The sequence below is a fragment of the Salmo salar genome, chromosome 17 (assembly GCF_965601325.2).
Source record: "Salmo salar chromosome 17, fSalSal1, whole genome shotgun sequence".
NCBI classification, from domain to species: domain Eukaryota; kingdom Metazoa; phylum Chordata; class Actinopteri; order Salmoniformes; family Salmonidae; genus Salmo; species Salmo salar.
Window position 1 is genome coordinate 27,318,118 of NC_138307.1, and position 26,005 is coordinate 27,344,122.

General features: G+C 43.3%; 1 long non-coding RNA gene across 1 annotated transcript in view; it reads left to right on the top strand.

Moving 5' to 3' along the window:
• The first annotated feature begins 1,342 nt into the window (after window positions 1-1,342).
• LOC106609070 (uncharacterized) overlaps window positions 1,343-26,005 on the top strand; it is a 32,464-nt gene continuing 7,801 nt past the window's right edge. Inside the window, exons 1-7 of the long non-coding RNA XR_006760071.2 lie at window positions 1,343-1,560; window positions 1,778-1,899; window positions 5,895-5,991; window positions 19,566-19,723; window positions 20,423-20,640; window positions 22,622-22,753; window positions 22,993-23,132. This is a non-coding gene — a long non-coding RNA (uncharacterized LOC106609070). The remainder of the gene's footprint in view (window positions 1,561-1,777; window positions 1,900-5,894; window positions 5,992-19,565; window positions 19,724-20,422; window positions 20,641-22,621; window positions 22,754-22,992; window positions 23,133-26,005) is intronic.

The following is a 26,005-nucleotide window of genomic DNA, read 5'->3' on the forward strand; positions in this document are numbered from 1 at the left end:
GATAGTCATTATGGCCAAACAGTTCTATTTCTGTTTCATCAGACCAGAGGACATTTCTCCAAAAAGTACGATCTTTGTCCCCATGTACAGTTGTAAACCGTAGTCTGGCTTTTTTTAATGGTGGTTTTGGAGCTGTGGCTTCTTCCTTGCTGAGCGGCCTTTCAGGTTATGTCGATATAGGACTCATTTTACTGTGGATATAGATACTTTTGTACCTGTTTCCTCCAGCATCTTCACAAGGTCCTTTGCTGTTGTTCTGGGATTGATTTGTACTTTTCACACCAAGGTATGTTCATCTCTAGGAGACAGAACGCATCTCCTTCCTGAGTGGTATGATGACTACGTGGTCCCGTGGTGTTTATACTTGCATACTATTGTTTGTACAGATGAACGTGGTACCTTCAGGCATTTGGAAATTGCTCCCAAGGATGAACCAGACTTGTGGAGGTCTACAATTCTTTTTCTGAGGTCTTGGTTGATTTATTTTGATTTTCCCATGATGTCAAGCAAAGAGGCACTGAGTTTGAAGGTAGGCCTTGAAATACATCCACACGTACACCTCTAATTCACTCAAATGATGTCAATTAGCCTATCAGAAGCTTCTAAAGCCATGACGTCATCTGTCTGTTAACAATTGTTGGAAAAATGACTTGTGTTATGCACAAAGTAGATGTCCTAACCGATTTGCCAAAACTATAGTTTGTTAACAAGAAATTTGTGGAGTGGTTGAAAAACGAGTTTTAATGACTCCAACTTAAGTGTATGTAAACTTCCGACTTCAGCTGTATGTAGTGAGTAATTTCTTCCTGTTGCAACAGAGAGCTGATTCCAGGTCTGTGTGTGCTGTCTTGCCAAACAATGACCATATGAGTTGGCCTGACGGCACAAAGTGATCAGGGACCAGGATAACAAGGAACTACCGAAGCCACAGATCTATGTGTGGTGATGATGTTGATGCCATGTCATACCTATTGTAAAGTGGTTGTTCCACTGGATATCATAAGGTGAATGCACCAATTTGTAAGTCGCTCTGGTTAAGAGCGTCTGCTAAATGACTTAAATGTAAATGTAATACCTGGAAAGCCAACATTTTCTACACAGGACAAGGCAGGAGTTTAATGAGTGGATAGCTAGTACACAAGCAGACTGTGAATGGTCCATTTAAAACTCAAACAGCTGTGTTCTTGTAATCTATTGTTTTTACATTTTACAACTCATGACCAGTTCCTCGTTCTGCAGAAGATCCTCTTTTGGCAAAATAATAGTCCCTCTTGTGTGAGTGTACCTACTTCCTCTCTGGCTGCTCGGGTCACATGATGCAGAAGTGCCTGGTCAACCCTCCTATACAAAGCTATTTAAGTCAGGACTTGTGGCACTGCCCACACACTACCAGTGGGAAGACTGCCTACATACTACCAGTAGGAAGACTGCTAACACTCACTACCAGTGGGGAGACTGCCTACATACTACCAGTAGGAAGACTGCTAACACTCACTACCAGTGGGGAGACTGCCTACATACTACCAGTAGGAAGACCTAGAGAAGGATATGGATATCAAAGTAAGTGATATGACTGCATCACTTCCCTTCCAGTTTATGTTGTAGTTTTCTCTTTGAATTGTAACAATGTAGGGTAGTAGAAATGTGAGGGATCAGGGATATGATCTTTGGTCTTTTCAACAATGTATACAGTAGTAGTCGTCATGTGGAGGTTAAGGCTTTGTTTTCAACCATGTATGGTAATGTGAGTTGCTATGTTTTCCATTCCGGTCCATAGGATTCACCTGTGAAGGGAGGTATCTCTATTCTTCACACAGAGGAGGATGGGAAACACCACTATGAAGTGGAGAAGGTCCTCAAGTTCAAGAAAGGAGGACAAGGAGGAGGAGCCTTCGCCAGGTAACCTCTGATAACCTCTCTGTTTATCTGTGAAGAATTTGAATATACTGTAGGTTGAAACCTTTTAAGGATAGAGGAGTTGAGACATTTTAGGGGGAAACCATAGGGACTTCCCATAGTAAAACTCCTTTATGATGTAAAGAAATAGTTTTTGATCTAATGTCAGGGGTGAGGTCACAGAGTTATTTAATTTGGTAATTCCACCCCTGAATGTCATAAAAAGCTGTATTGTTTTTCTCCAGGTCCGTGTAGATTGAACCACGGGGTCTGTGGAGATTGAACCACAGGGTCTGTGGAGATTGAACCACGGGGTCTGTGGAGATTGAACCACGGGGGTCTGTGGAGATTGAACCACGGGGGTCTGTGGAGATTGAACCACGGGGGTCTGTGGAGATTGAACCACGGGGGTCTGTGTAGATTGAACCACGGGGGTCTGTGTAGATTGAACCACGGGGTCTGTGTAGATTGAACCACGGGGTCTGTGTAGATTGAACCACGGGGTCTGTGCAGGGCCAAATTAAGAAATCATAGGCCCCAGGGCTTTTTATTTTTTATTTTTTAGAGATCCCCTTTTAAAAAATCTGCCTTTTAAAAATGCATTTAATGCAATTCTACATAATTTACATGCCAGAAGACATTAGCTGAATCTTTTTTAATACCACACAAATGACCGAAATGACTGGCTGCTCTGACAAACTGAGATCAATCTGGTCGTGAATTCAAGCAAACAATAGCCCCGGCCAATGAAGCAACACATGTAACAGATGTAAATCGTACTCTCCTTGCGTTGTGTTTTGTCCAAATAAATCACATCAGCCAGTGGTCCCAGTTGAGCATAATTTATTTCTGTTGCTGTTATTAAATAGGAAACATCACGTTAGTTGTGCAGGGCTTAACGATATTGATGGCTGTCGATGGCAAAATCTGTAGCATGAAGACAACTGTTAGCAGTGGGCTTATGTGACCATTACATCGGTGTTTGCTAGCTAACACACTTATTTACAGCAATCATATGCCAAAGCACATCCCAGAAAGCCCCTCAATCCCTAACAGGTACCATATACCCACACATGTATAAATCAGTAACGTACAGCAAACTTTTACACATTGTAAAAAATAGAAAATAGAAAACAGTATTCAGAATGTGATCTACCCCTTGCATCACATTTTCATACAGGGAAGACCTGACGTTCGCGATCTCCCCTATCTGCAAGCGGGGCCAATCACAACACGCCTTATTGTCATCAGAGTTGAACCAACCAATAAGAATGCTTGAACATTAAATACACCTTTCTTTAGAGGCAAGAGGAAACATAATCAACCCTGTTACATACACAGATTGTACAATATTTGGAGGCAATGTACAGTGTGTATATATATATATATATATATATATATTTATATATATTGTAGGCTGCTAAATACAATTTCCAGTGGCACACTGACTTTCCTAATGATGAAGATGAAGCCATAGGCTACTCACGGTGATGACCGATGCGCCTGTCGTAGCAAAAGCCTATCTCAAGATGAGCTACACATTGGGTGTTGTTGAGTAAATATTGTTCTATTGGTTCTACAGAGAGATGAGTCTTCTCTTTTCAGCACTTCTCTTTTCATTTGCTTTCCAAACTGTACGTTTTTCCCGCAATATTATATTTTGAAATCTGCAAAAGGCAAACCGACAGCTGGAACCAAACATGGCAGTTCCCATTCAAGTCAGGACTGGCATCCATTGCTAGTGTACCCATGAGTTTAACAGTCAAATTGCCAGGGTAAGAGGTTACAAAATCCTTCTATGGATAGTATGCCTATGGCAACAATCTGTAGCCTATAGTTGGCTACAAATTACATGTTATGGTGTCAGGTGCAATTTCCTGACATGGTTTAGGTCCACTTGTAGAATCTATGCCAAGGCGCATTGAAGCTGTTCTGGCAGCTCGTGGTGACACAACACCCTTCAAGACATTTTATGTTGGTGTTTCCTTTATTTTGGCAGACACCTGTATGTGCTTGTGATAAAACTTAATTCACAGTTATGTTTTTATAAACTTTTGATTTTCGGTCGCTAAATCTCTGGTGTATTTTGAACATTGAGATCGGGCTCTGGTGGTTGGATAAAAAAATATTTTTAAAATGATAATAATACAAAAATGTCATACCGACATATTGACCAGTCACATTTATTGATTATGCAGTTTATTGTAATTGTTTCATTGATCAGTTACCCAATCAAGGCAGGGCACCCACAGTTACCCACGTGGGCCCGCTGCCTCCTCTCCTTCCCCCCATCTGATGATTAGCAGAGCGGCAGCAGGCAGTCTACACTCATTGAGATTCCTCCTGTGGTTGGCGGTTGCGATGAAAAAACATAATATACACTGCTCAAAAAAATAAAGGGAACACTTAAACAACACAATGTAACTCCAAGTCAATCACACTTCTGTGAAATCAAACTGTCCATTTGCACAACATGCTGTTGTGCAAATGGAATAGACAACAGGTGGAAATTATAGGCAATTAGCAAGACACCCCCAATAAAGGAGTGGTTCTGCAGGTGGTGACCACAGACCACTTCTCAGTTCCTATGCTTCCTGTCTGATGTTTTGGTCACTTTTGAATGCTGGCGGTGCTTTCACTCTAGTGGTAGCATGAGACGGAGTCTACAACCCACACAAGTGGCTCAGGTAGTGCAGCTCATCCAGGATGGCACATCAATGCGAGCTGTGGCAAGAAGGTTTGCTGTGTCTGTCAGCGTAGTGTCCAGAGCATGGAGGCGCTACCAGGAGACAGGCCAGTACATCAGGAGACGTGGAGGAGGCCATAGGAGGGCAACAAACCAGCAGCAGGACCGCTACCTCCACCTTTGTGCAAGGAGGAGCAGGAGGAGCACTGCCAGAGCCCTGCAAAATGACCTCAAGCAGGCCACAAATGTGCATGTGTCTGCTCAAACGGTCAGAAACAGACTCCATGAGGGTGGTATGAGGGCCCGACGTCCACAGGTGGGGGTTTTGCTTACAGCCCAACACCGTGCAGGACGTTTGGCAATTGCCAGAGAACACCAAGATTGGCAAATTCGCCACTGGCGCCCTGTGCTCTTCACAGATGAAAGCAGGTTCACACTGAGCACATGAGACAGACGTGACAGAGTCTGGAGACGCCGTGGAGAACGTTCTGCCGCCTGCAACATCCTCCAGCATGACCGGTTTGGCGGTGGGTCAGTCATGGTGTGGGGTGGCATTTCTTTGGGGGGCCGCACAGCCCTCCATGTGCTCGCCAGAGGTAGCCTGACTGCCATTAGGTACCGAGATGAGATCCTCAGACCCCTTGTGAGACCATATGTTGGTGCGGTTGGCTCTGGGTTCCTCCTAATGCAAAAGACAATGCTAGACCTCATGTGGCTGGAGTGTGTCAGCAGTTCCTGCAAGAGGAAGGCATTGATGCTGTGGACTGGCCCGCCCGTTCCCCAGACCTGAATCCAATTGAGCACATCTGGGACATCATGTCTCGCTCCATCCACCAAAGCCACGTTGCACCACAGACTGTCCAGGAGTTGGTAGATGCTTTAGTCCAGGTCTGGGAGGAGATCCCTCAGGAGACCATCCGCCACCTCATCAGGAGCATGCCCAGGCGTTGTAGGGAGGTCATACAGGCACGTGGAGGCCACACACACTACTGAGCCTCATTTTGACTTGTTTTAAGGACATTACATCAAAGTTGGATCAGCCTGTAGTGTGGTTTTCCACTTTAATTTTGAGTGTGACTCCAAATCCAGACCTCCATGGGTTGATAAATTGGATTTCCATTGATTATTTTTGTGTGATTTTGTTGTCAGCACATTCAACTATGTAAAGAAAAAAGTATTTAATAAGATTATTTCATTCATTCAGATCTAGGATGTGTTATTTTAGTGTTCCCTTTATTTTTTTGAGCAGTGTATATATACATATAATATATACATATAATATATACAGGTATGTGGTGTTGTTGTTCCTCAGAGAAGGAGACAAGCTCCTGACGATCAATGGAGTGGACCTACAGGATCTATCCCCAGAGGCCTTCGCCAAGATTCTGACGGAAGGAAACCCCATGTTGGTGAGTGATATAGCTGGAGGAGAGTTCTTATATTACTTCACTCTCTTAATGGGTTGCATGTTTCATCACAATATTGTTTTGAACTAATGCCCAACTGAGCATTCTACTAAAATGTATCGTCAATGAGCACTGATTAAGATTTCATCAAAAGTGCGTTACAGTGGCTTAGAAATACAATGCCATTCAAAAGGATGCAAATATTTAGTAGCAAAACCTTTTGTCCTCATTTTGATGTCGCCAGATTGACTTTAGATGCAGTATAACGTTAGCTAAAATTGAGGTAGCTGCCGTTAGCATTGCTAACTATTTTTGACGAACTTTGCTTGATGACATTGCCATCTGTCTAAAGTACATTTGACGACATGATAATGCTGACAAAGTTGTTTCCTACTAAATATTTGACTCGTTTAGCAATGTCATCTTATTTCCAGGCACTATTGTAGAATTTAGACTAAACAGCCGTACCCTCACCCAGAATGACGGGGCTTATCACGACTTTAGGGCACCACTATTACGCAGCCGGTCAGGGTTGCCAGGTCTGGTTCAAATGGATTACTCAAAACCAACCCACAAGGCCTAAAAACTAGCCAAATTGTTAGTTTTTTCGCAGCAAGAAAGGAGTTGGCACATTTAGCCAAAAAAACATTTTTCAATAACGTTATCGAGTGAATATCGACTTAACTTCTAAAGACTTAAGAAGCAAAATTCAGTTTTCCATCAAAATAATAATTATTGTGAACTAATGACTAGCTAAGGAATTTGAATATCAAATCAAACTTTATTTGTTACATGCGCCGAGTACAACAAGTGTAGACCTTACCGTGAAATGGTTACTTACAATCCCTTAACCAACAGTGCAGTTCAAGAAGAGTTAAGAAAATATTTACCAAATACACTAAAGTAAAAAAAGAATAAAAAGTAACACAATAACAACATAACAATAACATTTTATCAACGAGGCTATATACAGGGGGTACTGGTAGTTGAGGTAATTTGTACATGTAGGTAGGGGTGAAGTGACTATAGATAGATAGATAGATAGATAGATAGATAGATAGATAGATAGATAGATAGATAGATAGATAGATAGATAATAAACAGCGAGTAGCAGCAGTGTACAAAATCAAATGAAATCTAATTTTATTTGTCTCTAACGCCCGAATACAACAAGTGTAGACTTTACCGTGAAATGCTTACTTACATGCCCTTAACCAACAGTGCAGTTCAAGAAGAAAATATCTCAGCAGTCTTATGGCTTGGTGGGTAGAAGCTGTTCCGGAGCCTTTTGGTCCTAGACTTGGTGCTCCGGTACCGCTTGCTGTGCGGTAGCAGAGAAAAGTCTATAACTTGGGTGACTGGAGTCTCCTACAATTGTATGGGCTTTCATCTGACACTGCCTGGTCTATAGGTCCTGGATGGCAGCAAGCTTGGCCCCAATGATGTACTGGGCCGTACGCACTACACTCTGTATTTTTTTTATTTTTTTTATTTCACCTTTATTTAACCAGGTAGGCCAGTTGAGAACAAGTTCTCATTTACAACTGCGACCTGGCCAAGATAAAGCAAAGCAGTGCGACAAAAACAACACAGTTGCACAGGGGATAAACAAACGTACAGACAATAACACAAAAGAAAAATCTGTGTACACTGTGTGCAAATGAGGTAAGGCAATAAATAGGCCAATAGTGGCGAAGTAATTACAATTTAGCAACTTACACTGGAGTGATATGTGCAAGTAGAAATACTGGTGTGCAAAAGAGCAGAAAAACAAATATGGGGATGAGGTAGGTAGTTGGTTGGATGGGCTATTTACAGATGGGCTGTGTACACCTGCAGCGATCGGTAAGCTGCTCTGACAGCTGACGCTTAAAGTTAGTGAGGAAGATATGTCTCCAACTTCAGTGATTAAAAAAATCTATATATATTTATTTTTGTAATTAGTTCCAGTCATTGGCAGCCGAGAATAGGAAGGGAAGGTGGCCAAAGGAGGTGTTGGCTTTGGGGATGACCAGTGAAATACACCTGCTGGAGCACGTGTGACGGGTGGGTGTTGCTATGGTGAGCTGAGATAGGACGGGCATTTACCTAGAAAGATTTATAGATGACCTGGTGCCAGTGGGTTTGGCGACGAATATGTAGCTAGGACCAGCCAACGAGAGCATACAGGTCGCAGGGGTGGGTAGTATATGGGGCTTTGGTGACAAAACGGATGGCACTGTGATAGACTGCATCCAATTTGCTGAGTAGCGTGTTGGAGGCTATTTTGTAAATGACATCGACGAAGTCGAGGATCGGTAGGATAGTCAGTTTTACGAGGGTATGTTTGGCAGCGTGAGTGAAGGAGGCTTTGTTGCGAAATAGGAAGCCGATTCTAGATTTAACTTTGGATTGGAGATGCTTAATGTGAGTCTGGAAGGAGAGTTTACAGTCTAGCCAGACACCTAGGTATTTATAGTTGTCCACATATTCTAAGTCAGAACCGTCCAGAGGAGTGATGCTAGTCGGGGGTGCGGGCCGCGATCGGTTGAAGAGCAGTTGGAGGCCACGGAAGGAGAGTTGTATGGCATTGAAACTCGTCTCGAGGTTAGTTATCCTGTTGGGTCTAGGGGGCAGCATTTGCACGTCTGGATAAAAAAAATGTACCCGATTTAATCTGGTTACTAATCCTACCCAGTAACTAGAATATGCATATACTTATTATATATGGATAGAAAACACTCTAAAGTTTCCAAAACTGTTTGAATGGTGTCTGTGAGTATAACAGAACTCATTTGGCAGGCAAAACCCTGAGACATTTTCTGACAGGAAGTGGATACCTGATGTGTTGTATTGACTTTAAACCTATCCCATTGAAAAACACAGGGGTTTAGGAATATTTTGGCACTTCCTATTGCTTCCACTAGATGTCACCAGCCTTTACAAAGTGTTTTGAGTCTTCTGGAGGGAGATCTGACCGAACAAGAGCCATGGAACGGTGATGTCCCATTAGACACCTGGCGCGCTACTTCATGTTGGGTACCCTCGTTCCAATACGTTATAAAAGGCTATGCATTCGTCCACCTTGAATATTATTCATGTTCTGGTTAAAAAAGGCCCTAATGATTTATGCTATACAACGTTTGACATGTTTGAACGAACGGAAATATATTTTTTCCCCTCGTTCATGACGAGAAGTCCGGCTGGCTTACATCATGTGCTAACGAGACGGAGATTTTTGGACATAAATGATGAGCTTTTTTGAACAAAACTACATTCGTTATGGACCTGTGATACCTGGAAGTGACATCTGATGAAGAGAATCAAAGGTAATGGATTATTTACATAGTATTTTCGATTTTAGATCTCCCCAACATGACGTCTAGTCTGTATCGCAACGCGTATTTTTCTGGGCACAGTGCTCAGATTATTGCAAAGTGTGATTTCCCAGTAAGGTTATTTTTAAATCTGGCAAGTTGATTGCGTTCAAAAGATGTAAATCTATAATTCTTTAAATGACAATATAATATTTTACCAATGTTTTCTAATTTTAATTATTTAATTTGTGACGCTGACTTGACTGCCGGTTATTGGAGGGAAACGATTTCCTCAACATCAATGCCATAGTAAAACGCTGTTTTTGTATATAAATATGAACTTGATAGAACTAAAAATGCATGCATTGTCTAACATAATGTCCTAGGAGTGTCATCTGATGGAGATTGTAAAAGGTTAGTGTATCATTTTAGCTGGTTTTATGGTTTTGGTGACCCTGTCTTTGACTTGACAAAACATTACACACAACTCTTGTAAATGTACTGTCCTAACATACTCTAAATTTATGCTTTCGCCGTAAAACCTTTTTGAAATCGTAAAACGTGGTTAGATTAAGGAGATGTTTATCTTTCAAATGGTGTAACATAGTTGTATTTTTGAAAAATTTGAATTTTGACATTTATTTGGATTCAAATTTGCCGCTCTTGAAATGCACCTGCTGTTGATGGAGTGCACCACAGGTGGCACGCTAGCGTCCCACCTAGCCCCAAGAGGTTTTAACACAGTGTCCAAAGAAGGGTCAGATGTATACAGAATGGTGTCGTCTGCGTAGAGGTGGATCAGAGAATCACCCGCACCAAGAGCGACATCATTGATACATACAGAGAAAAGAGTCAGCCCGAGAATTGAACCCTGTGGCACCCCCATAGACTGCCAGAGGTCCAGACAACAGGCCCTCCGATTTGACACACTAAACTCTATTAGAGAAGTAGTTAGTGAACCTGTAGCGCCTTACGGTCAGATGCCGAGCAGTTGCCATACCAGGCGGTGATGCAACCGGTCAGGATGCTCTCGATGGTGCGGCTGTAGAACTTTTTGAGGATCTCGGGACCCATGCCAAATCTTTTCAGTCTCCTGAGTGGGAAAAGGTTTTGTCGTGCCCTCTTCATGACTGTTTTGGTGTGTTTGGACCGTGATAGTTCATTGGTGATATGGACACCAAGGAACATGAACTCTCGACCTTCTCCACTACAGCCCCTTCAATGTTATTGGGGGCCTGTTCGACCCTCCTTTTCCTGTATTCCACGATCAGCTCCTTTGTCTTTCTCACATTGAGGGAGAGGTTGTTGTCCTGGCACCACACTGCCAGTTCTGACCTCCTCCCTATAGGCTCCCTCATCGTCGTCGGTGATCAGGCCTACCACTGTTGTCTTCAGTAAACTTAATGATGGTGTTGAAGTTGTGTTTGGCCACACAGTCGTGGGTGAACATGGAGTACAGGAGGGGACTAAGTACACACCCCTGAGGGGCCCAGTGTTGAGGATCAGTGTGGCAGATGTTGTTGCCTACCCTTACCACCTGGGGGCAGCCCATCAGGAAGTCCAGGATCCAGTAACAGAGGGAGGTGTTTAGTCCTTAGCTTAGTGATGAGCTTCGTGGGCACTATGTTTTTGAATGCTGAGCTGTAATCAATGAACAGCATTCTCACATTGGTGTTCCTTTTGTCCAGGTGGGAAAGGGCAGTGTTGATTGAGATTGCGTCATCTGGATCTGTTGGGGCGGTATGTGAATTGGAGTGGGTCTAGGGTATCTGGGAGGATGCTGTTGATGTGAGCCATGACCAGCCTTTCAAAGCACTTCATTGCTACGGGGCGGTAATCATTTAGGCAGGTTATCTTCGCTTCCTTGGGCACAGTGACTATGGTGGTCTGCTTGAAACATGTAGGTATGGCAGACTGGTCAGGGAGAGGTTGAAAATATCAGTGAAGACACTTGCCAGCATGCTTTGAGTACACGTCCTGGTAATCCGTCTGACCTGCGGCTTTGTGAATGTTGACCTGTTTAAAGGTCTAGCTCACATCGGCTACCGAGAGCGTTATCACACAGTTATCCAGAACAGCTGGTGCTCTCGTGCATGCTTCAGTGTTGCTTACCTCAAAGCGAGCATAAAAGGCATTTAGCTCGTCTGGTAGGCTCTCCGTCACTGGGCAGCCCGTGTCTGGGTTTCCCTTTGTAGTCCGTAATAGTTTTCAAGCCCTGCCACATCCGACGAGCGTCAGAGCCGGTGTAGTAGGATTCAATCTTAATCCTGTATTGACGCTTTGCTTGTTTGATGGTTCGTCTGAGGGCATAGTGGAATTTCTTATTAGTGTCCCGCTCCTTGAAAGCGGCAGCTCTAGTCTTTAGCTCGATGCGGATGTTGCCTGTAATCCATGGCTTCTGGTTGGGGTATGTATGTACAGTCACTGTGGGGACGACGTCGTCGATGTACTTATTGATGAAGCCGATGACTGAGGTGGTATACTCCTCAACGCCAATGGATGAATCCCGGAACATATTCCAGTCTGTGCTAGCAAAACAGTCCTGTAGCATCCGCGTCATCTGACCACTTCCGTGTCATCAGACCACTTCCGTATTGAGCGAGTCACTGGTACTTCCTGCTTTAGTTTTTGCTTGTAAAGCAGGAATCAGGAGGATAGAATTATGGTCAGATTTGCCAAATGGAGGGTGGGGGAGAGCTATGTATGCATCTGTGTGGAGTAAAGTTGGGCTAGAGTTTATTTTTATTTATATTTTCTCCCTCTGGTTGCACATGTGACATGCTGGTAAAAATTTGGTAAAACTGATAAGTTTGCCTGCATTAAAGTTCCCGGCCACTAGGAGCGCCGCTCCTGGATGAGCATTTCCGTGTTTGCTTATGGCTTTATAGATTTGGTTGAGTGCGGTCTTAGTGCCAGCATCGGTCTGTGGTGAGAAATAGATGGCTACGAATAATATAGATGAGAACTCTCTTGGTAGATAGTGTGGTCTACAGCTTATCATAAGGTACTCTACCCCAGGCGAGCAATACCTCGAGACTTCTTGAATATTAGATATCGCGCACCAGCTGTTATTGACAAGAAGACGCACACCCCCACCCCTCGTCTTACCAGACGTAGCTTCTCTGTTCTGCCGGTACATGGAAAATCCCGCCAGCTCTATATTTTCCGTGTCGTCATTTAGCCACGACTCGGTGAAACATAAGATATTACATTTACATTTTAGTCATTTAGCAGACGCTCTTATCCAGAGCGACTTACAGTAGTAGTGAATGCATACATTTCATACATTATTTTTTTTCCCGTACTGGTCCCCTGTGGGAAACGAACCCACAGCCCTGGCATTGCAAACACCATGCTCTACCAACTGAGCCACACGGGACCTATTACAGTTTTTAATGTCCTGTTGGAAGGATAAACGTAATCGTAGGTCATTAATTTTATTTTCTGATGATTACATGTTAGCAAGTAGAACGGATAACAGTGAGAGTTTACTCGCTCGGCCTACGGATTCTCAGAAGGCAGGCCGATCTGCACCCTCTTTTCCTCTGTCTTTTCTAAACGCAAATAACGGGGATTTGGGCCTGTTCCCGGGAAAGCAGTATATCCTTCTCATCGGACTCGTTAAAAGAAAAAGCTTCTTCCAGTTCGTGGTGAGTAATCGCTGTTCTGATGTCTGGAAGTTATTTTTGGTCATAAGAGATGGTAGCAGCAACATTATGTACAAAATAAGTATAAAAAAAGTTACAAACAACGCAAAAAAACGAACAAAATAGCACAGTTGGTTAGGAGCATGTGAAACGTTCGCCATCCTCTTCTGCGCCATCTTATATGTTGCAAGAGAAAAGATCATTTGCCCTTATTAAACTTTAAAAAACGAAGGTTAGGCTATCTTCTGGAAAATGTGCCAGATGTTAAGACTACAAACCATTATAAATGGCTTATTTGCAAGAATGACTTGTCATTTCAATCAGCGTAGGCTAGGCCTACTGACTAAAATCCAGGTTTATGATTGTAATTCAACTTTGGCATGTTTTGGTTAGCTAGATGCAGGTAGCCTATAGCCCCTGATAGGCCTACATCTCATTTCAGATAGCCTACAGTAGCCTCGACAAGATGTAACATAAACGATTTAGCAGCTTGCTTAGTTCAAATTTACAGACTAATTCATTCAACATGAATATCGAGGCGATTTCAAGGTAATAAGTACTTCCGTTGCCGAATAGGCTACTGAGGATGGGGTCGTAATTTCAATCACTGAACCAAATGTGAACAATATGCTTGTCAACAACAGCCAGTGTTTTTATTTATTTACCTGTAGTCTGACTGACTGTTACCTTCAATCTAATCAATTCCAACAAACAGCTGATTGGCAATTGCGTTAGCACTGTGATCATGATCACAATTGATAACATCCAATTTCATTAACTTACCATGGCCAGTCATAATTGTACAATAACATAAGGCTATAACAATAATTAACTGAAGTTATAATATAGCCTATTTATTAAATCCAGTGGTGTAAAAATAATGTACAGTATTAAGTAGTTTTTTAGGGTATCTGTACTTTACTATTTATATTTTTGACAACTTTTACTTCACTACATTCCTTTAAAAAAGTAGGTACTTTTACACCATATTTTCCCTGACAAAAATACTCGTTACATTTTGAAAAATTGTCCAATTCAGCACTTACAGTTGAAGTCAGAAGTTTACATACACTTAGGTTGGAGTCATTAAAACTTGTTTTTCAACCACTCCGCAAATTTCTTGTTAACAAACTATAGTTTTGGCAAGTTAACAAACTATAGTTTTGACCTCAATCCCATAGAAAATGTGTAGGCAGAACTGAAAAAGCGTGTGTGAGCAAGGATGCCTACAAACCTGACTCAGTTACACCAGCTCTGTCAGGAGGAATGGGCCAAAATGAACCCAACTTATTGTGGGAAGTTTGTGGAAGGCTGCCCGAAACGTTTGACCCAAGTTAAACAATTTAAAGGCAATGCTACCAAATACTAATTGAGTGTATGTAAACTTCTGACCCACTGGGAATGTGATGAAAGAAATAAAAGCTGAAATAAATCATTCTCTCTACTATTCTGACATTTCACATTCTAAAAATAAAGTGGTGATCCTAACTGACCTAAGACAGGGATTTTTACTGGGATTTTAATGTCAGCAATTGTGAAAAACGGAGTTTAAATGTACTTGGCTAAGGTGAATGTAAACTTCCGACTTCAACTGTATTAAGAGAACGTCCCTGGTCATCCCTAATGCCTCTGATCTGTCAGACTCACTAAACACACATGCTTAATTTCTGAATGATGTCTGAGTGTTGGAGATAGCCCCTGGCTATCCAGAAATAAAAAACGAATTGATTTGCAATGGCTCCAGTGATATTGTCATTTCAACATATTTATTGTGACAAGCCTACCATTTTATACGCCCTGACCTTAGAGAGCCGTTTTATTCCTCTATTTGTTAGGTCAGGGTGCGATGTGGGGTTGTTTATTTCTTTGTTTTTGGCCGAGTATGGTTCCTAATCAGAGTCAGCTGTCTATCGTTGTCTCTGATTGGGAATCATACTTAAGCATCCCTTTTTCCACCTGTGATTGTGGGATCTTGTATTTGTGTAGCTGCCTGTGAGCAGCCCAGAACGTCACATTTCATTTTTCTTCTGTTTTGTTGTTTTGGTGAGTTTCATTAAAAGATGTGGAATTCCATGCACGCTGCGCCTTGGTTTATTTATGATCGGGAGTTTGAAGATGGCGAACGTGACAGAAGATCCCACCACAAAAAGACCAAGTAGCGTGCGCCTACTGGGAAGACGAGTTGGACATCCTGGACGGCAAAGGATCCTGGACGTGGGAGGAGATCCAGGCCAGAAAGGATCGCCTCCCATGGGAACAAGTGGAAGCAGCGAGGGAGGAACAGCGACAAGATCGGGAGTCACGGCAACGATGGAAGCCCGAGAGGCAGCTCCCCCCAAAATGTTTGGGGGGGCACACGGGGAGATAGGCGGAGTCAGGGTTGAGACCTGAGCCAACTCCCCGTGCTTACCGTAGGGAGCGTGTGACCAGTCAGGCACCGTGTTATGCGGTGATGCGCACCGTATCTCCGGTGCGCATTCACAGCCCGGTGCGCTCGTTGCCTTCGCCCTGCATTTGCCGGGCTAAAGTGAGCATCCAGCCAGGACGGGTTGTGCCAGCCCTACGTTCCAGACCTCCAATGCGCCTCCATGGCCCAGTATATCCTGCGCTAGCTCTACGCACTGTGTCGCCAGTGCGCCTTCACAGCCCAGTTCGTCCTGTGCCAGCGCCCCGCACTTGTCGGGCTAAAGTGAGCATCCAGCCAGGTCGGGTTGTGCCAGCCCTACGCTCCAGACCTCCAGTGCGCCTCCACGGCCCAGTATATCCTGTGCCAGCCCCACGCACCTGGTCTCCAGTGCGTCTCCCCAGTCCGGTGAGACCTGTTCCGGCTCCATGTACGAAGCCTCCAGTGATGATCCATGATGGCCCGGAGCCTCCAGTGATGATCCATGATGGCCCGGAGCCTCCTGAGACGGCCAGCGGCCCGGTACCTCCTGAGACGGCCCGCGGCCTCCTGAGACGGCCCGCAGTTTGGAGCCTCCAGCGGGGGTTCCCAGTTCAGTGCTTCCGGCGATGATCCATGGTCCGGTTACACAAAAGCGGAGGGATCAGCGGGCGGAGCGGGGGCTACGCCCCGAACCGGAGCCGCCACCAAGGGTAGATGCCCACCCGTACCCTCCCCTATAGGTTCAGGTTTGCGGCCGGGAGTCCGCACATCTGGGGGGGGGGGGGGGTACTGTCACACCCTGACCTTAGAGAGCCGTTTTATTCCTCTATTTGTTAGGTCAGGGTGTGATGTGGGGTGGGCATTCTGTTGTTTATTTCTTTGTTTTTGGCCGAGTATGGTTCCTAATCAGAGGCAGCTAGCTGTCTATCGTTGTCTCTGATTGGGAATCATACTTAGGCAGCCCTTTTTCCACCTGTGATTGTGGGATCTTGTTTTTGTGTAGCTGCCTGTGAGCAGCCCAGAACGTCATGTTTAGTTTTTCTCCTGTTTTGTTGTTTGGAGAGTTTCATCTTCATTAAAAGATGTTGAATTCCATGCACGCTGCGCCTTGGTTTATTTATGATCGGGAGTTTGAAGATAGCGAACGTGACAAGGCTACAGTAGCCTACATAGGCATAGAAATCAATATACTAATTGTTGGCCAACAGATACAAATGTATCATTCTCCACATTTTAATGTCATTTTCATTTAACTTTTCCCCATAACAGAAGCAGGCGAGGGAGTTCCATAACTTCCATTTCAAATGTCCACCCTTCGCTTCATACAGTATGGTTTTCCATAAGCAAAGTCGACATTAAAATGCAGTTTAAACGACCAAGTCGTTTTCCTGTGCTTTGTCGCCATATTTCTTTATGTGCATCAGTTCTAGCGTGTTAATATGTTTTATGGAAAAAGTGTTAGAAATACTGTAGGTGTCTCCATAATGACACTAAATAGCCTAACTGGAAAAAAGGTGTCACGACGTGCGTGTGTACTACTCCGGCTCCTCTCACTCACATGACTCACTCCCCCACTCACTCCCCCACCACTCACTCAATTTCATTGTTAAGGGCTTTATTGGTATAGGATACATATTGCTAACATTGCTAAAGCAAGTGAAGTAGATAATAAACAATAACAAATTAACAGTAAACATTACACTCACAGAAGTTCCAAAAGAATAAAGACATTGCAAATGTCATGTCTATATACAGTGATGTTAAAATAGTCTCTCTCGTTCACTCAGCAACAGGCTGCCTCACTGCCTGATAGTCAGCAGCAGCAGGTCACAGTGAAATATATTTTAAAGAAATGTTAAAGTAGCTCAACCTGCGACCAATACATTTTACCCGCGACATCGTTTTCTACAGCCCAATTTAGAAGGAAAACCACGTAGCAACCATGCTGCTGGTAGAGGGCGGCTTGATTATTTTCAGAACAATGGCTTGATGTGACTGATGTGCAACGTATGAATAAGATATTTACCAGAAGTGACCAACATTGTTTGATGTTTTGTGTTTCTGTTTGAACCCATTAATCTGAATATTAGTCAGAGAGAGAGCGAGATAGAAACAGGGGAATTTTGTCAGACCTGGGCCCTGACAGTAGATCTCAGTAAGACAAAAATAATGGTGTTCCAAAAAAAATTCATTTGCCAGGACAACAAACAAATTCCATCTAGACACCGTTTCCCTAGAGCACACAGGAAACTATACATACCCTGGCCTAAACATCAGGACCACAGGAAACTATACATACCCTGGCCTAAACATCAGGACCACAGGAAACTATACACACCCTGGCCTAAACATCAGGACCACAGGAAACTATACACACCCTGGCCTAAACATCAGGACCACAGGAAACTATACATACCCTGGCCTAAACATCAGGACCACAGGAAACTATACACACCCTGGCCTAAACATCAGGACCACAGGAAACTATACATACCCTGGCCTAAACATCAGGACCACAGGAAACTATACATACCCTGGCCTAAACATCAGGACCACAGGAAACTATACATACCCTGGCCTAAACATCAGGACCACAGGAAACTATACATACCCTGGCCTAAACATCAGGACCACAGGAAACTATACACACCCTGGCCTAAACATCAGGACCACAGGAAACTATACACACCCTGGCCTAAACATCAGGACCACAGGAAACTATACATACCCTGGCCTAAACATCAGGACCACAGGAAACTATACATACCCTGGCCTAAACATCAGGACCACAGGAAACTATACATACCCTGGCCTAAACATCAGGACCACAGGAAACTATACATACCCTGGCCTAAACATCAGGACCACAGGAAACTATACATACCCTGGCCTAAACATCAGGACCACAGGAAACTATACATACCCTGGCCTAAACATCAGGACCACAGGAAACTATACACACCCTGGCCTAAACATCAGGACCACAGGAAACTATACATACCCTGGCCTAAACATCAGGACCACAGGAAACTTCCACAAAGCTGTGAACAATCTGAGAGACAGGCAAGGAACATGTGCCATCAAAAGGAACATAAAATTTGGCATACCAATTAGGATCTGGCTAAAAATACTTGAATCAGTTATAGAACCCATTGCCCTTGATGGTTGTGAGGTCCGCTCACCAACCAAGAATTCACAAAATGTGATAAACACAAAATCCTGCAAACCTATCACCATATAATGCATGCAGAGCAGAATTTGTCCCATACCCGCTGATGATCAAAATCCAGAAAAGAGCAGTTACAAGGAAACAAATCAATCAACTATAAAGAGATTAACCTGGAGATGAGTCCCCTAAGTAAGCTGGTCTTGGGGCTCTGTTCACAAACAAACAGAGCCCCAGGACAGCAACACAATTAGACCCAACCAAATAATGAGAAAACAAAAAGATAATTACTTGATACATTGGAAAGAATTTACAAAAAAACTGAGTAAACTAGAATGCTATTTGGCCCAAAACAGAGAGTACATAGTGGCAGAATACCTGACCACTGTGACTGACCCAAACTTAAGGAAAGCTTTTACTATGTACAGACTCAGTGAGCATAGCCTTGCTATTGAGAAAGGTCGCCGTAGGCAGACCTGGCTCTCAAGAGAAGACGGGCTATGTGCACACTGCCCACAAAATGAGGTGGAAACTGAGCTGCACTTCCTAACCTCCTGCCAAATGTATGACCATATTAGAGACACATATTTCCCTCAGATTACACAGATCTACAAAGAATTAGAAAACAAACCGATTTTGATAAACTCCCATATCTACTGGGTGAAATACCACAGTGTGACATCACATCAGCAAGATTTGTGACCTGTTGCCACAAGAAAAGGGCAACCAGTGAAGAACAAACACCATTGTAAATACAACCCATATTTATGTTTATTTATTTTCCATTTTGTACTTTAACTATTTGCACGTCATTATAACACTGTATATAGACATATGACTTTTGAAATGTCTTTATCCTTTTGGAACTTTTGTGAGTGTTTACTGTTCATTTTTTTTGTTTATCTATTTCACTTGCTTTGGCAATGTTAACATATGTTTCCCATGCTAATGAAGCCCCTTAAATTGACAGCGATGATGTCATTGTTTATGGTACAGTTTTCTTCACCTCCCCAGGTAGAAAGAGGAAGGACATCAGTGTTGTTATTCAGATAGTCTTGTCTGTTATCTTCCCATCTCTCTAGACTGTCCACCAAGCCAGCAGGGCTCCTCCACCAGAGAGATGCCCAGAGGGGGCTGAGGCCAGAGCTCTCCACCCAGTCTCCAAGGAGAGCACCATGCTCAGCTTCAGCCTGGAGATGAGACGAGAGGACGACCTCGATGACCTGGATGACCTGGAGAGGTGGGCTGAATCAGTCAACCAACCAACTAGTCAATCAATCACTCAGTCAGTTAACCAATCAGTCAGTCATCCATGAACCGTTTTTGTACATAGTCCCCACATTTTAGGGGACCAAAGGTATTGGGACAAATTTACTTAACTTTTTACTACTTTAATACATATTCAAGTATTTGGTTTCCTAGCACGTAATGATTACATGAAGCTTGTGACTCTACAAATTTGTTGGATGCATTTGCTGTTTGTTTTGGTTGTTTTAGATAATTTTGTGCCCAATAGTAAATAATACATTAGCTGTATTAAATCTGACAGTCTGCAATTTAACCTCAGTCATTGTATCATTTCAAATCCAAAGTGCTTGAGAACAGAGTCAAACCCGCCCAAAAATATGTCACAGTCCAATATTTTTGGAGCTCACTGTATATTCCACGCATATTATATTTTGTGTATAATGTATTTTAATGTTTCCCAAACTCGGTCCTGCCCCCCCACCCCAGCACTACACAGCTGATTCAAATAACCAACTCATCATCAAGCTTTGATTATTTGAATCAGCTTTGTAGTGATATGGTAAAAGCCAAAACGTTCACCCAGGGGGGCCCCCAGGACCGAGTTTGGGAAACCCTGTTTTAATGGACCACTGGCCTCACACAAATCTCCATAACAATGTATAATAACGTCATGTATCGTCCCTGAATAAAGTGACTCCTATCGCCCTTTGGAAGACCTCACGGAAGAGGAAGTCAACAAAGCCGATGGTGAGGTTGACGGTCTGTTCGTGGTTGCCATGACGAACACCAGAATCTCCGTGGTGAGGGGGCGTGGCTGCGGTGACGGGAGCTCTTGTCACAACTGTGGCAAGTCGGATTGTAACTTCAACGAGGTTGTCATGGTCGCAGAGTCCAGCAAAATCACACTGGGTAAGACTGATTATTATTCTATATTTTTAAGCAGTGGGGGAAGTTCCTAGCCCACTTGTATTTTTGACTTGCTTTTAATTGATAGGACAGTGAGTAGAGGGGACAGGAAAGACAGGAGAAGATTGTGTTCAATAGATAGTGGGATGGTTTCGTACCTAGGCAGACACGATACATGATCACTGGGGAGTGGCAGCATATAACCACAAGCTAGACTACAGCAGGCCACCCTTTATTTTCATTTAACCAGGGTGTACCCTGGGTATGTTCTGGTGCTTACTTCAACAGATTCAACACGTCTGGTTGGTAAGTTGGCTATTCCTTTTATTAATAGTATCAGTACTGCCACCCGAGCAGCGCTTCTGTAGCATTTTATTCTACTGTTCCTACTGGTTTTTGCCTGGCATTTAAGAAGACATTGTATGGTGACAACAGATACTTTCTGTTATTACTTACTCAGCTCTACCTGTTTCCAAATCGTGGGCAATTGCGGTGCTTGTAGAAACAATCATATTTTATTACAGTATAATTACAATTTATTTAACTCTAACTGGTTCCAAATCGTGGCTAGTGGTGCTTATAGAAACTATCATATTTTCATATTTATTACTGTGAATTAACCATTTCATCACATAATTTGAGTAAATACAGGTTCGTTTGTGTAATGTAAAATACACTTCCTTCATTACCCCCACTATCTCCCATGACCATTCCAACAGAGAAGTGAAACCCTGGTCATGAATACTGTATCACAATCACCATGTCCACGTATTTATAAACTAGACTGGATCCTTTCCACATCTCCTCTACATAGTTATAAACTAGACTGGATCCTTTCCACATCTCCTCTACATAGTTATAAACTAGACTGTGTCCTTTCCACATCTCCTCTACATAGTTATAAACTAAACTGGATCCTTTCCACATCTCCTCTACATAGTTATAAACTAGACTGGATCCTTTCCACATCTCCTCTACATAGTTATAAACTAGACTGGGTCCTTTCCACATCTCCTCTACATAGTTATAAACTAGACTGGATCCTTTCCACATCTCCTCTACATAGTTATAAACTAGACTGTGTCCTTTCCACATCTCCTCTACATAGTTATAAACTAGACTGCATCCTTTCCACCTCTCCTCTACATAGTTATAAACTAGACTGGATCCTTTCCACCTCTCCTCTACATAGTTATAAACTAGACTGGATCCTTTCCACATCTCCTCTACATAGTTATAAACTAGACTGGGTCCTTTCCACATCTCCTCTACATAGTTATAAACTAGACTGGGTCCTTTCCACATCTCCTCTACATAGTTATAAACTAGACTGGGTCCTTTCCACATCTCCTCTACATAGTTATAAACTAGACTGGGTCCTTTCCACATCTCCTCTACATAGTTATAAACTAGACTGGATCCTTTCCACATCTCCTCTACATAGTTATAAACTAGACTGGGTCCTTTCCACATCTCCTCTACATAGTTATAAACTAGACTGGGTCCTTTCCACATCTCCTCTACATAGTTATAAACTAGACTGGGTCCTTTCCACATCTCCTCTACATAGTTATAAACTAGACTGGGTCCTTTCCACATCTCCTCTACATAGTTATAAACTAGACTGGGTCCTTTCCACATCTCCTCTACATAGTTATAAACTAGACTGGATCCTTTCCACATCTCCTCTACATAGTTATAAACTAGACTGGGTCCTTTCCACATCTCCTCTACATAGTTATAAACTAGACTGGGTACTTTCCACATCTCCTCTACATAGTTATAAACTAGACTGGGTACTTTCCACATCTCCTCCACTCTTAGCACCATGGGTTTATTTCACTTGTGTAGCTTCACCAATGCTCTGCCGAGGGTCCCAAACAATGACATCATCCAAACGACGAGCTTGTTGAGGTATGTTTCCTCATCTTCATTGTATTTTCTGATGGCCATTTTGTCTGTTTGTTTCTCTCTTTGTGTTCAGTGTCTCGAGGAATGGGCAACTTGGAAAAAGTACAACAGTTGGACAACATCTTTATTGAAAACTATTTATACCGCACGTACCTTCGGCATACAGGTTGGATGTGGAGTATTCCTAGTTTGTCACCAACTCCAGGTTTGTTATAGAATAATGTGTTTTTGTATTATGCCGTCGATTTCTTATTCTTTTATCATGATAAAAAATATAGAACTGTGTTTATTAAACATTGCAATGGCAATTATGTGTAAATATTAACTTGATGATGGACAGTCTAAACTGTATAGACTACAGACTGTGAATGCTAACTTTATCCCAATGTTTTTTTGTTACTATGGTAATAACTGATTACTGATTTGTTGATTGATTTATTCCAGAGAAGATCACCATCTATCACTACAAGTCTGACTGTGTGGACGGAGAGTTTCGGGGGGTCCCTGTGGTCCTCAACTTCACCAGCTCTAACTGTTTCCTCAAGTGTGTTAAGGACGGAGAGAGAGTCTCTCTCTGTGTTGAGGTGAGCACATACTCTTCTGCTTTCTGCTGCTAAGACTAATGTTAGTAAGGTCCTGAAAAACGAAACGACAAAATTATAGTATCAAGTTGGGTTCTCAAATGATATATATATTTATTGCAGCGCAGCAAGGAGAGAGCGTGTGCGCCAAAACAGTACAATAGTCTCTCAATAGTACTTCCCTAAAGAGAGGATATTTCTACAGATACACAAATAACTCCTCACAAGGTTCAGGGCCTTCTAATAAACATTGGGGTTAGGTGGTTCAAGGCCCTCTAATAGACATTGGGGTTAGGTGGTTCAAGGCCCTCTAATAAACATTGGGGTTAGGTGGTTCAAGGCCCTCTAATAAACATTGGGGTTAGGTGGTTCAAGGCCCTCTAATAGACATTGGGGTTAGGTGGTTCAAGGCCCTCTAATAGACATTGGGGTTAGGTGGTTCAAGGCCCTCTAATAAACATTGGGGTTAGGTGGTTCAAGGCCCTCTAATAAACATTGGGGTTAGGTGGTTCAAGGCCCTCTAATAGACATTGGGGTTAGGTGGTTCAGGGCCCTCTAATAAACATTGGGGTTAGGTGGTTCAAGGCCCTCTAATAGACATTGGGGTTAGGTGGTTCAAGGCCCTCTAATAGACATTGGGGTTAGGTGGTTCAAGGCCCTCTAATAAACATTGGGGTTAGGTGGTTCAGGGCCCTCTAATAAACATTGGGGTTAGGTGGTTCAAGGCCCTCTAATAGACATTGGGGTTAGGTGGTTCAAGGCCCTCTAATAAACATTGGGGTTAGGTGGTTCAGGGCCCTCTAATAAACATTGGGGTTAGGTGGTTCAAGGCCCTCTAATAGACATTGGGGTTAGGTGGTTCAGGGCCCTCTAATAGACATTGGGGTTAGGTGGTTCAAGGCCCTCTAATAGACATTGGGGTTAGGTGGTTCAGGGCCCTCTAATAAACATTGGGGTTAGGTGGTTCAAGGCCCTCTAATAGACATTGGGGTTAGGTGGTTCAAGGCCCTCTAATAGATATTGGGGTTAGGTGGTTCAAGGCCCTCTAATAAACATTGGGGTTAGGTGGTTCAGGGCCCTCTAATAAACATTGGGGTTAGGTGGTTCAGGGCCCTCTAATAGACATTGGGGTTAGGTGGTTCAAGGCCCTCTAATAGATATTAGGGTTAGGTGGTTCAAGGCCCTCTAATAGATATTGGGGTTAGGTGGTTCAAGGCCCTCTAATAAACATTGGGGTTAGGTGGTTCAAGGCCTTCTAATAGACATTGGGGTTAGGTGGTTCAAGGCCCTCTAATAGACATTGGGGTTAGGTGGTTCAGGGCCCTCTAATAGACATTGGGGTTAGGTGGTTCAAGGCCTTCTAATAAACATTGGGGTTAGGTGGTTCAAGGCCTTCTAATAAACATTGGGGTTAGGTGGTTCAAGGCCCTCTAATAGACATTGGGGTTAGGTGGTTCAAGGCCCTCTAATAGACATTGGGGTTAGGTGGTTCAGGGCCCTCTAATAGACATTGGGGTTAGGTGGTTCAAGGCCTTCTAATAAACATTGGGGTTAGGTGGTTCAAGGCCCTCTAATAAACATTGGGGTTAGGTGGTTCAAGGCCCTCTAATAGACATTGGGGTTAGGTGGTTCAAGGCCCTCTAATAGACATTGGGGTTAGGTGGTTCAGGGCCCTCTAATAGACATTGGGGTTAGGTGGTTCAAGGCCCTCTAATAAACATTGGGGTTAGGTGGTTCAAGGCCTTCTAATAGATATTGGGGTTAGGTGGTTCAAGGCCCTCTAATAGACATTGGGGTTAGGTGGTTCAGGGCCCTCTAATAAACATTGGGGTTAGGTGGTTCAAGGCCCTCTAATAGACATTGGGGTTAGGTGGTTCAAGGCCCTCTAATAGACATTGGGGTTAGGTGGTTCAGGGCCCTCTAATAAACATTGGGGTTAGGTGGTTCAAGGCCTTCTAATAAACATTGGGGTTAGGTGGTTCAAGGCCCTCTAATAGACATTGGGGTTAGGTGGTTCAGGGCCCTCTAATAAACATTGGGGTTAGGTGGTTCAAGGCCTTCTAATAAACATTGGGGTTAGGTGGTTCAAGGCCCTCTAATAGACATTGGGGTTAGGTGGTTCAGGGCCCTCTAATAAACATTGGGGTTAGGTGGTTCAGGGCCCTCTAATAGACATTGGGGTTAGGTGGTTCAGGGCCCTCTAATAAACATTGGGGTTAGGTGGTTCAAGGCCTTCTAATAAACATTGGGGTTAGGTGGTTCAAGGCCCTCTAATAGACATTGGGGTTAGGTGGTTCAGGGCCCTCTAATAAATATTGGGGTTAGGTGGTTCAAGGCCCTCTAATAGACATTGGGGTTAGGTGGTTCAGGGCCCTCTAATAAACATTGGGGTTAGGTGGTTCAAGGCCTTCTAATAAACATTGGGGTTAGGTGGTTCAGGCGAGCTATAGTCTTCTGGCTCCTTATTGTAGTGGTATAAGGGACCGAGACGTCACTCCCTACATTGTCAAAGGGGTCACTTTTACCAGCATTTTCACAGTTAGTAGTGACATCATACCTGCCCTCTGTTCCGCCAGGCACTAGGCAGCACAGACATAGGGTCATAACCCATATGAAAGGTACGGCGCACAACCACAGTCAGTTTACAGGCATTCACCAACAGTGAGTCATTCCAGGACCAGATTGTGTTCACATACAGTATTGTTGTTTACCAGAGAGGTCACAATCTGTTCACCAATCACCCTTTCACTGCGAAAGGAACCAATTGCAGCATTCACCTTGACATTTACAGAGGAATGTATAATGGAGATAGCCTTCAACTGGGTGATATGGGCACGACAGACTCAGTCAATTCGTGTAACTCAGTGAGTATTTTA